The 13,320-nt window shown below is 32.6% G+C and overlaps 1 long non-coding RNA gene across 1 annotated transcript; it reads right to left on the minus strand.

Moving 5' to 3' along the window:
• Window positions 1-455: 455 nt before the first annotated feature.
• On the minus strand, window positions 456-10,576 carry LOC134238865 (uncharacterized). Its single transcript, XR_009986109.1, has 4 exons — window positions 10,489-10,576; window positions 10,295-10,361; window positions 622-833; window positions 456-521 (listed from the first exon to the last, which is right to left on the minus strand). It is a non-coding gene; the product is annotated as an uncharacterized LOC134238865 (long non-coding RNA).
• Between the last annotated feature and the right edge of the window lie 2,744 nt (window positions 10,577-13,320).

A 13,320-nucleotide genomic window follows, 5' to 3' on the forward strand; every position in this document is an offset into this window, starting at 1 on the left:
TTAAAGTAATATATTTTGATAAATGGAAATTATGTCTAAATATAATGAGTATTCCAACCGTATACATCTTTTTAATTTCATTGAATCTTAGGCTGTAAGGGATGAAATACCTTAAGTATATTAATCAATTGTTACGAAAACATCCCCAATTAATTAAACAAGCTTTATCAAAGATTAAAGCATTATTCCCCAATTATTTTTGGAGAAAGACAGAAGAAAAGAGTTTGATGTTAGTGTTACCTCTGGCATCAATTTCATGAATAGACACTTTTAATTGTTTTTGATAATTGGATATTTCATTAATATTCTCAATTTCTCCGTCATTCTCTTCCTGCTCTTGTGTATTGTTGTCATTTTCCTCTCCTGTTTTGATTGTGTCTAAAATTAGTGAGATTCATTATAATATCCTAATATTTTATTCTATTCTATTCAGTTCAAAAAACAGGCAGCACAGTATAATATTCCCGAATAATTACCCAGGGTTGCATCCTCCTTTTCTAGCAACAACTCTTTAACTTCAACTAAAACGAAAGAAAATAAGAGGGGAATAAGAAATAAATTAAAAGGTTAACTCTAATTCAGAAGAATGATACATTTTTTTGAAATACAGAATATACAGACCATCTTCATATCGAATACCAAGTTCTTGTGTCCCAGTTTTCTGACTCCTTTTTCTTCTCCATAGAAAAACAGCTAATATCAAAATAACAGCAAGTACTAACAGAAAGGCAGCAACACTACCCACAATCTCTGCTACATGGGATGATGTTTCTGGAAAGGGTGTTGTTGGTTGCAAGTTCAGTGTGGTGTTGTTTGAAGTAGTGTTCAATGTGCTATAAATGATAAAGACAAATCAAGTTTATGTAAGCAAAGGAAAAATTGAGGCAAACAGGCCTTGTGGATTACCTTAGCTTAATATAACCTATACAAACTGGTAATGGGTCCAATGAACATGAAGAATGGTAATATAATTTAATAATTTAATTTCACTTGTATCAAGCAATTTCATTGGCTGAATCATCAAAGGATCATATAATATTTTGTATAACATAACTTTCCTACGTCACAATGAGTTACTTCAAAAACGTATTGCTCCGCTTGACGTTACTTTTAAATATGCTATATCTGAAGCCTTTTTCCGGAGGTAAAATTGTCTCATTGTCAACACTGAAATTAAATTATAAGGAATTTGTGGTTTATAAAGCATAAAGTGCCCCAAGTTATGATATATCGTATACCATAAGTTGAAATAAGCTTCATTCCTTTAATATCTCTACAATAAAATATAATTTTAAAAAATCTAGAAGAGCAATAAATCCAAGTACAAATAAGAGAACGCATAGAACGAGGGCGCCTTTGATTGACATTTGGCAGGAATCTGGGCGTAATTGAAAAGTGAAAATTGTATCGACATGTCACATAAAATTTTAACATTTTTTTTATTCATCGGGTTTCTGTACAACTGGAAAGGAAAATATTTTCCCGAAATTGAGCTTTGATTTGCTAAAAAATAACTTGAAAATTGGCCAGATCAGACATTGGTACAAAATGGTACATTCTTAAACACGTTGTTCTAAAAATTTCTATCTCTGGGTCTTCTCTCCATGATTTTGAGACGTTATTTGTGTGTTTTTTCAAAGAAACGAATACACATTTTTAAAAAATGGAGAGAAGACCCAGAGACCATGAAAAATAAACTTTTCCCCCAAAAATCCAAATGTGTGAATGTGGTGCTTTTTTGTCCTTTTAAAATCATCTGTATATGGGTAGCGGTTATAGCTCAGTAAGTTTGGATACTTGTTCAGTTAACTTGAAGCGAAAAAATTTCGAATCGAGCCTGACACGCGGCTTTATTATTTTTTTATACCACCATAACCGAAGTTTAGGGGGGTATATTAGAATCAGCATGTCCATCTGTCTGTCCGTCCGTCCGTCTGTAGACAAAATTTTATCCGAACCGTTTCTCAGAAACTATTGGATGGATGTGTCTGATTTTTTTTCACTTGTAATTCACCATATGAAGGTGTGCACCTGGTATTTTCATCATGATTGGATGATTTTTATGCATTTTACAGGTTTTTTTTTTCTTATTTTATGGTTTTGTTTGGCTCATAACTAGAAAACTATTAGACTGACAATCATCAAACTGGGACAATTTATGCAATCTTGGGTAGAAGGTGTGTCACGACCTATTTTAAGGTCACCGTGACCTCTAATGTAAATGAATGTTTAAAAAAAAACCTGTCTTTTACTATTGAATTACACAATCCCAAAAATGTAAGAGTCTTGCTGAATCCCTATTTAAAAAATGTTAGATTTAAAAAATATTTGTTTATTATATACTTTACAGCAATCCATATCAAACGTTATTTTATAAGAGATAATCTACCTCTCCCAGGGCTATAATAATCAAGCACTGGTCAAGGAGAATTTTGATAACAGAAAATTTGTCCCTTGGCATTAATTAGTGGACATGCATCCAGTCAAAGATTAATTAATGAGTTCAGTGTGAGAAAGCTAGTTGTCTCAATCATTTCTCTTAGCTGTTATCTCTGATTAAGGAGCTCTTGTCCTTGGGAATTAGACAGAAGAACTGCTGGTCAGTTTAAATAGCATATGTCATTTGATGGCCTGCCCTCTATTTCTAAAATAAATTTGTTATAGATTAAGTTTTAATGCTAATTAGTTAAATTGATATATTTGTCAAGCTGTAATGCAACCATTTGATGGTTATTTGTTATAATTAATGCTTACACCACAGGAGATGTTTAAACAAATATCAAATGGAATTAAAAAAATTATGGAAATCCTTTTAAAGGTTGCCATGATTTCCTCGCACTCTAAACTGTTTTTAATAATTGAATGAACAATATTTGACGGGAGTATTATGGTGTGGTGGGGTACTTTATTATTTTTAAAATGAATTTGATATAAAGTTATACAGAGTAATTTGATTTTGTATAATATTTTTTTTCCAACAATTAATTTGCAGAGTAGCATAACAAATAATTGCAATTTATTTTTTTTTATATGAAAAAAAATATTGATATTTTATTTGGTTGCACCCTAGATTCATAAATTGAAAAAAAATATATTGAACATGCAATTATATTTTCACCTGATTTGTTTTAATACAATAGTGAACATCTTATAATAGATCCATAAAATATTTGTGAATTGGCACCTACTCTGAAAAACACATCGGGGGTATTTGTCCCCATTGGACAGTTCTAGTTTATCCAAACAACCATTTATTTTGTCAATTTCTTTTTATGTACTGATGTATTAAAATTTTGAATTAGATAAATTTTGGTTCAGTTTGGTTCGAGAGAAATCTATTCCAATCTTCTATTCTATAATATACATATTTACGTATCATACATCTATGCATTACATATTTTTGGTGTTTATTTTTTGTGAAACATTACTATGTCAAAGTACCCCTAGGAAAAACGGACATAAATGTTACCATCTGATAGATCTTTCAAACTATATAAAAAAACCTATGGACGTGTTTGTAAAATCTGACCAGCTATGTTCAGCCAACCAAATCATGGACATTAAAATAATAAATGTTTCGCACAATGGATTCCTGCATATCACATGCCAAATGCACCCATCTTCTTTAGAAAACGTGCATTGTCTGACCTGCTCAGATATTTGCATATATTAATTGATCACGGGTAAATCATTATCAAACATTGAGCTCGTGCTGATGTTTTCATATAACACCTATAGTTCTCTTACAAAACACGTACTTAATTTTCAATAAAATTTAGAAATTTCCTGAAAGTAGATATTTACGTGAAATAAATCTAGAAAAAGATGTAGAGCCACTTTGGGCCTTATTTGGCCCTGAGAATTTCTGAAAATTCAAAACTGCTCAGTTTAGGTTGCTAATGCAGTATTTATCACTTGGACTGTTGGTGACCACGTATCTATTAATTGTGACGTAATATCACATCAAGTCAATGCATTATGACCTCATAAAATGCGTCATTTTCCTCATATCCTGTAAATTCCTTTGAAAATGACCTAAAGTTAAAGCATTTTTTCAGTATTTCATATAGAGCACAACCTCTGATCCAAAATAGGCCAATACATAATGGAAGGCCTATTTCTGAAGATCAAAAACATGTTTTATTTTTTGGATCGTGGGCTGTGCTCATATTTTAATTCATTGCTGAAGGTAGTCAAACAAGAATATTTTCGGCAAATTTTAAGAACAATACAGTTTCTCAAAGCCTGTTTTCAAATATTTAGATTCTCAAAACGAAATTTCATTATAGAACATGAAAGCACCAAGTGCTACTTTATTTTGATATATGAAAATGGAAAGAGTGTGATAGTTAATTATTTGATATAAGTACAGGGCCATTTTATGCATAAGATGGCTCTTGCTCTTTAAATGCACATTTGTATAAAAATGGCAATGCAACAGTTCTAGGACTCTTTTAAATAGCGACTAATTACATGTATATATCCAAACTATTCCTCACTCTGCAAGTACACAAAGGGAATATATTGATCTGCCATGCCCAGTTTTCTATTTTACCTTTTCCACTAATCCATTTTTTAACTTTGAAGCATTTTAAGTGCCTAAAATCAATGCACCAATGAGCTTTTCTGATTACATTTTGTACATCTGTTCGTTTTTTTCCGTCTGTAAAATTTTTGACAATTTACACTTTTTTCAGATCTACGACTGGGCCAATTTCAAGCAGACTTACTACACATTAAACATTCCTTGATTAAGGGAAGTCAAATTCAATCAAAGTACCAATCTCTCTTTCAAGGGGAGATAATGAAGAAATAAGTTATCCTCCAAACATTACTGAACCACTGGCCAAAAGATTTTAAAATCTATCTGAAATATACTACAGATACCTACAGTGACAAACCAAAATTGATGCAATTTTCCCCGAAGTTTTTTATGTTTCCTTTATTCTCTGTGCATTTTGATATATAATTCAAAATCAAAACACTTTTTTTTAATTTGCGTTGATACTAATTATATAGGGGTATGATTTCTATCTGAAATATACTACATATACCTACAGTGACATACCAAAATTGATGCAACTTTTTCCCGAATGTTTCTTTTATTCTCTGTGCATTTTGATATATAATTCAAAATCAAACAAATTTTTTTTTTAAGTTACGTTGATACAAATTATATGGGGTATCCAGACTATTGGCTTGCACCCAATTTCAGTTGCTTTTTTTTAACTCTCTAGACAAGAAATGTCAGAGGAGCAAGGAAAACTGGCTTTATATTTGTACCTACAAGGTGAGAACAAAGTGATTTGGCAGAAATATTGTCTGTCAAGGAATCTAAATTTCTAGACTTGTGAAGAAATTTATTAATGAAGAAAGTATGGAAAAGAGCTCATATAAATGTACGAAGAGTCCAATTGTTGAGAGGAGTGACAGAATTTTGATTCGGACTGTGAAGAAAAAAAGAAGTCAGACTTTGAATGAAATTATTGATCATTTCAACCAACATGCTACTAACAAAGTGTGTGTTAGGACTGTCCAGAGGAAACTCCATTATTGCATATCATAGACTTTTTAAACACGCACGTCTCACGGAAGAAAATGCAACTAAAACTACCCGTGTTTCCATAAACTTTAATAAGCAAATAAAGGAATTGACGCGGTTAATATAAGTAATATTATCAATCACAAAAGGGCCCAGCCTTGTTTCCATCATATTTCAAGTTAAAGACTACACCTTGTATTTCCAAAAAATATACATCGACCATTGCTTTCAAACTTTTCAATTACAAAAACACTTTACATGACCTGGATAACGACTATCTGAAACATAATCCTCCTTCGTGTCCATGTTCTTCTTCATCCTATAACTATTATAGTCCTACTGGACACGTTATTACTGGTAACGTAAATATAGTTAATAATGAGGACCTTAGATCACTTATTTTAAAAGGTCCTAAATGTAGGGAACCCTGATCCTTCAACTGGCGTCGGAATTTCATAAATATTATGGATTCTGACAAAAATTACGCCAGAAGATGGTACCAGATATGAAAAAGAAGACGTTGACACCTTTTCAGAATTGATTAAATGTATCAGATCCATGTTAAAGCCACGTTTTAAAAGATTGAGGGGCAAAATGAAAACCATATATCCTTCTGTGTTCAATAAACCAGAAGTGAAAAAAGAATTAAATAGATTGAAAAAAATGGGTATGTACTGTTTTGCCGACAAAGCAGGTAACAACATTGTCTTCGTTTCTTCATTCTAGAAGAACTTGGATTTAATTCTACAAGTGGTAATCCTACTTATACTCATACTTCTCACTAAGGAAAAAAAAATCACCTCTTAGTTTTGAATACTTTTAATATTCCACAGAGCCAAAATGAATTTGAACTACCTAATATATATTGGATTCGCCCCCCCCCCCCCCGAAACTTCATAAGAATCCTTACAAACAAAGATACATTGCAGGTTCCGGAAAATATTCAGACCAAGCCTCTTTCGTTTCTTCTCACTAAGATATTGACAGTAGTGAAGGAAAAACTTCAAGAGTACTGTGCAACTATATATTCAATATATATATACCTATCAGATGTATATACTTTTTAAAAAATCTAAAGAACTTTTGGACAATTTGAAATCACAAGACTTTACAAAAATCAACAGCTTAAAAATTTACCACTTTTAAAAACTTTATACACAACAATTCCCCACGACAAATTAAAATTCAGGCTTTTTGATATCATTTACAGCTGCTTCTTCAATAAAAATGGAACTCGTAAATTTACTTACCTCGTCATTGGTCATTTGCTAAATTATTTTGTTAAAACAGATTCTGATTGCACACATAAATACTCTGAAGATGACATCAAGAAGATGCTTGAGTTTCTGATTGACAATATCAATGTGGTTTTTGGATACCAGGTATTCCAAGAATCTACTGGAATTCCCATGGGTACAAATTGCGCTCCGTTATTAACAGACTTATTTTTATATTCATATGAAGCAGAATTTTATGCAAAATCTTATGTGTGAAAAGAAGAAAACACTTGCTGTGGCCTTCAACTCGACATTTAGATATATCGACGACGTATTATCAATTAATAATGATTATTACCATTCCTTCGTCGATACGATATATCCTAGTGAGCTTGAGATAAAAGATACCACAGAGTCTGATACTTCTGCTTCATACTTGGATATTTTACTTGAAAAAGATACTAATGGTAATCTAACAACCAAGCTATATGATAAACGTGACGACTTAAACTTTTCTATCGTGAACTTCCCTTACTTGTGCAGCAATATACCTTCATCAGCAAACGGAGTATATATATCTCAGTTGCTTCGATACGCAAGAGCATGCTCTACGTATGAACAATTTCTTAAACTAGGTAAATTATTGACAAGCAAGTTGATGGAACAAGAATATCAACAGTCTCGTTTAAAGTCATCATTTCGTCAGTTCCACGGTCGATACAATGACCTTGTCAGCAAATACATTTTATCATTGAATCAAATGCTGACTGACGTTTTTCATAACAATTGTTAGTCCATTATTTATACAGTGGACCTTCAGATATCCGGACGCCAGATATCCGGATGCTTCAGTATCCGGACGATTTTTCATCGGAACGAAATTTTTAAATGTTATTTTGGTTTGTTTAACTGGTGATTCAGATATCCGGAAGCTTCACATATCCGGACAAATTGACCGGGAACCAAAGCGTCCGGATAAATGAGGGTCCACTGTACACTGATTTGAGGACGGATTTTTTCCGTTATTTCCTGATTATGGCAACGAGCACACGGCGGGTGTGACCGGTCGGCAGGGGGATGCTCACTCCTCCATGGCACCTGATTCCACCTCTAATGTTTCCGAGGTCTGTGTTTGCTCTGCTCTTTTTTTGTATATTGTTTGATTGACTTTGAGACTGAATACTGTTCGTTATCTCCATATCCTTCTCATGGCATTCATAGGCACAAACTAAGGAAGACTCTCACTGTGTCAGAAATGAACCGAAAACGCCGTGTAAACATATGAAAATTTAGAAATTTGATGACTATTGGAAATTATTGTGCTTCCTGTCAGTTTGTCTCTATATAACCCATTCCCTACTATTCTCACATAGTGGACTAAGGATTTATATAGCGTAAGCATACTGTGCCGAAATAGTGCACGGCCTTATTTACTTAATAAAATTTTCAGTGCACACGCCGGGACTCGAACTCACGACCATGCGGTTGCTAATCCGATGCCTTGTCGATTACGCCACATTCTAAGGAATGTTAGATAAGTGTGTACAACTAAGTTTCAAACTAATTACATACATATTGTACGATGAAGTGATGTCATGGGGTCATCAAAACGCTTTTTTATATAACGCTTGATTGAAGGATGTAAAGGAAAATTATCAATGAGAATCGACGTCTGCAAACAAATCAGTCTTACTGAAAATAAAGATGAGTTGCTTTGGGACAGAAAATCCTGCCTAATTTAGAGAAAATACTAGTAACCAAAATAACGTAGCATTCAACCAATTTTAGCATGAAGATTTTGAATGAGTTCTTGCAAATGCGCTGTGTTAGCACCGATATTTTCAGGAAAAAGTCAAATGGATTGCCACATAAATAATTACAACAGTCAGCATAATAATTACAAAAGTGTTGCATTATGCATGTACATGTACTATGCCTAAATAGTAGGCAGGGTTTGACACAAAGTGTACGAGCCGGAGGCGAGTGCACCATGTGTCAAACCCTGCCTACTATTTAGGTATAGTACATGTATAATGCAACACTATTATATCAAAAGAGATTTTTCATACCCAGATAGTGATGACAAATGAAAATCGTCTGTATGTGTGGAGAACACAGGATGAAGCGTATCGCGTATCATCCAGAATGTGTTGGTCAATATAAATACAAAGTTGAACAAAGTTGAAACATCCTCGGGTAGTGTATACAGTATGTTAGTTTGTTAAAATCATAGCCCCTGGGAGTAGGTTCATAATCGGGATAAACTTTTTTTTTAAGTAGGAATGGATCAGGAAAAAAAAATTAAGAATAGGCATAGGAATGTTTGGTCACATTGATTTGGAAGCATCCGCAGTTACATGTAGTACTGATCCTTGTTTGTTCAAATAATGGTCGCAAAGAATTAGATGGGGTCATAATACTGGATCATTTTTTTTTACATTGAGGTATATCGTGAATTTTTTTTCAAATATTCTTCTCATGAACAGCATAGCTGTGTTCAGTCATATTGACACGGAAGCACCCCCAGGTAGTGTAGATTTAATTTCAACACAGTGAAACCTGTCTAATATTTTGTCACAACTATTTTAAAATAAAGATATTCCAGTCTGAGAGTACACCATCAACAAGACCCAACCCGGAACTACGAAAGTCATTGTGACGTAGCCAACACATTTTATACGATATCAAGTAATTTTTTTATACAATTAAATACCGATAACAACAAGAATTGAATTATTTAAAGATGAAAATATTCCAGAACACTGTACCAATAAGACCCGATGCGGAACTATAGAAGTGAAAGTGACATGTCTTTCTGATGAGATCTTAAAACTGAGATCTTCTATCGCAGAAAGCATTTTCACGGTAAAGAATCATTAATACACAAGGTGATAGTCTATATTAGGTCTAAATTAAAAGCCCTTCAACGGTATGAGGTGACCTCTCTTTATGATTAAAAAAAAATCAAATATATTACAAAAGCAAGATTGAATCAATCCATCTATCAGTAGATTTTTTTTTCTCAAAATCTGCATAATAGTTGAGCATCTATTCCATCTGTCTGTATAAAAATTGTTCATTGATACTCTCTGTTAGGATGAAATGTATGAAGATAACGAACAGTATTCAAGATTAAAAATCTATAAAACAATATAGAATAGAAGCAGAGCAAACACGAACCTAAAAAAATCAGAGGCAGATACCATGGAGGAGAGAGCATCTCAATTAGGAGTGAGATCCCCATATTTAATTTATGAACTCTTCCTACAGAAGCTAATCTTCTTGGGTCGCTGAGAAGGCTTTCTAGGACAGGCACAGCTAAGAACATCCAGATAAGAATCTTAGGACGGCTCTGAGACTGCTTTCTAACAAGTTTTAAACGTCTTTTTTGTAGAGAACCACGGTGTTAATGAAAGTGAACTACATGTATAGTGTAATATAGAAATTCCAAGCTAAATAAGTTTTTCCAGACAAAATGAAAACGTAAGTTAATCAAAAATCTACAATTTAAAATACTACATTCTTATTTACTTACATATTAGGACATGATGATTCAGCAAGATAGCAATTGTGCTCTGCATTGATGCTTTGACAGGCAAAATCTAAATGATAATGAATCGTTTGATAAAAAATACCATTTGATAAAAAAAAGATTCAATACAAACAGTAGTGTGGCGATTTTAATTTGAACATTTTTATATAAATTATGATATAGTTCAAGAATCTTACATTGGTATATTTCATTGCTTTGATATTCCTTTCCAGGACAACCTGATAAAAATCCAAGGCAGTTGCTCCAGTAAAGATTCTCCCCATCGGTTTCCAAACAGTTCCCTATACAAGTATATATTTATGCAAACAAGAAAGAATATATATATATATATATATATATATATATATATATATATATATATATATATATATATATATATGTGTGTGTGTGTGTGTGTGTGTGTGTGAGGGTGTGTGTGTGTGTGTTAAAGAATACATTCTAAGATGCTTAAATTTTCGTTTGAAACTTAAACCATGACAAAAAAGCTAAATTTCTTTTATTGCTCACCTCTTTTTACAATTCCCATGGTTCCATTGTAACATAGTTCTATAAGTCCTGTTTTGTCTGTGTTAGGGACACAGAGATACTGGTCGTTCCCATACTTGTCCTGACCACATCCAAGCCTGGTGGAGGACTCTAATGCCTTTGTAATGTTCTGGGGACACGAATGCACGTACATTTTCATTTCTCCTGGAAAAAATATTGAAATTGTAAAAAGAAAATAAAGAAAAGTCTGAACAATATTACCCTATTGTCCCCTTGCTAAAAGTGAGGAATTCTTTCCTATATTCATATCATTGTATCAAATGATTGTATCTTTTAAAACCACTGTAAAATATATATAGATATATCTTTGAACCCGGATTGTATATTCAATGGGAAGGAGTGAAAGGTGAATGTGGAGTTGGGTTTATACTATTCTCAAGCACCAGTGTCTTTGCCAAATATAAATTAGCTTCGATGTTTTCATTTTGTAAATTTTATGTTAGAGGCATATTTAACAACAAGAGGCTCACCTGAGTATCATGTAACAACTTTCCAGCGATTGTATTTGGTTCGTATTTTAATCCAAAAGACATGAAATTCACATGAAATTCACAAATTTTGAGAGAGGCCCCATTGCTTATCAAAGGGCAGATTTCAAAGCATTAATTTATTTTTAGTCAAAGTACCCCCCTGTTACCCCTGACCCAGCGGCCCTGAATTTATCTTTTTTGAAAGAGGCCCCTTTCTTCATTATAAGGCCATCATTTTTTTATGTTTAGATTTAGTAATGAACATGAGAATAAAAAAGTGCCAAATATAAATTAGCTTCGATGTTTTAATTTTGTAAATTTTATGTTAGAGGCATATTTAACAAAAATTAAAAAAATGAAAACATTTTCCACTTATTGAATCGTGTAAGTTTAAGGAAGGCCAACTTACATGTACTTAAAACGAAAGTAGATATAATATCAAAGTAGAAGATTTAGATATGTAGTTATTATATAATATATAAGTAATTCAAGCAATATAGTTATTAAATTACCTTACAAAGTCATCCTTTTGCCATAAAATTAAAGCCTTTTATTGTTCCACAAAAGACGAGTGATTTTTCCCCTGACGTTCAATGTGTCCGAAATAATCTTCACCAGGTTTAAATATTCGTGTTACTGTCTTTGTAAATAGCACCATTAGCTGTTCTTTAATATATAGGATATTTTTAAATCCATTCTGCTGAACCTTATAGTTAGACAGACATATGAAAGACGATAAAGAAATGAATAAATCAATAAACCCATTTCAGTTAGATACAGATGATACTTTTTGATCTACAATGTAAATATGCCATATTTTTACGCCCAGCATAATGGCCTGAATGGCATAAGAAATTTTGATGGGAGAGAAAGAATAAATGAATTAATAGAGGCGTTCTGTAAGAAAAATAGAGTTAGCTTTACCTCAGTAATCAGTATACATGTAACAATATTGAACTAATACTTGGTTGAATAATTAAGGAATCTGGGAGAGTTATATAATGCCCTACAACATGGCGGCCATGGGGAATAACTCTTCTTTAAGTTAGCTCAATGGAAAACTATCACTACATGTAGGCAAAAAAGTTGCTTAATTATTTTATTCCAGGTTCTCCCTGTCCGCCTGTGCCCTTTCTCAATAAGTCCAATTAAGATATTTGTCTCTCCGTCTGCAAAAACTTTAACATCGGCGATAACTTTTGATTTCCTTGACATCTTTTTTAATTTTTAAGACGTTTTCCTTGAGATGACCTTTCTTGGGTACTACCAAATTTGAACTCTTGACCTTGAATTGAACCACCTTTACAATAAGACCCTTTACAATTTAATTGTTTATTTTTGATAATATTCTCATAAATTTAACAATTACTTCATTTTTATCGAAGATTAGAAATGATATGAAAATCTATCACTGGTACTTGTTTGATTGTACCTCTTGTATCTCTTTCAATGTTTCTGATATCCTGATTATGGATATAGATTCCAAAATTCTATCTTTAAATCAATACAGACGAATAAATAAACGTCACTCTAGACTGCAATGTATGGAATGCATTCTTTAAATGCAGGAAAACACGCACCTTTTGTATTTAAATCCACCAGAGGAAAAAAAGCTTTTGTGTCCCAAACTACAATTCCAAACAGAACTGCGTAAAAACATGGCGATTATGTAAGTGGGTGATTCCACAAATTTGAGACAAATTGTGTCACTCATGATAAACACTCTAATATTCCTGTTAAATATAACAAAATTTCCCTGATTTTGTTCTAAATATTAAATAAAAAGATATTCCTTTTTGTATTGATGTGCAAAAATGTTAAAGTTTGATTTTAATAATGAAAAATAATGTCACTGTATCATGTATCAATGACGTATATCAGTGTCCCTATGATAGACTTTCCACTTTCTGTGGGTTTTTTGACGCATCTAATTTGTTTTTCAGTTTTATTTGTCTTATTTATTCTAATACATTTCTCCTAAGTATGTTTCTT

Source organism: Saccostrea cucullata, unplaced genomic scaffold (assembly GCF_032062105.1).
Source record: "Saccostrea cucullata isolate Sc308-1 unplaced genomic scaffold, CSIRO_AGI_Scuc_v1 ctg14067, whole genome shotgun sequence".
NCBI lineage: Eukaryota > Metazoa > Mollusca > Bivalvia > Ostreida > Ostreidae > Saccostrea > Saccostrea cuccullata.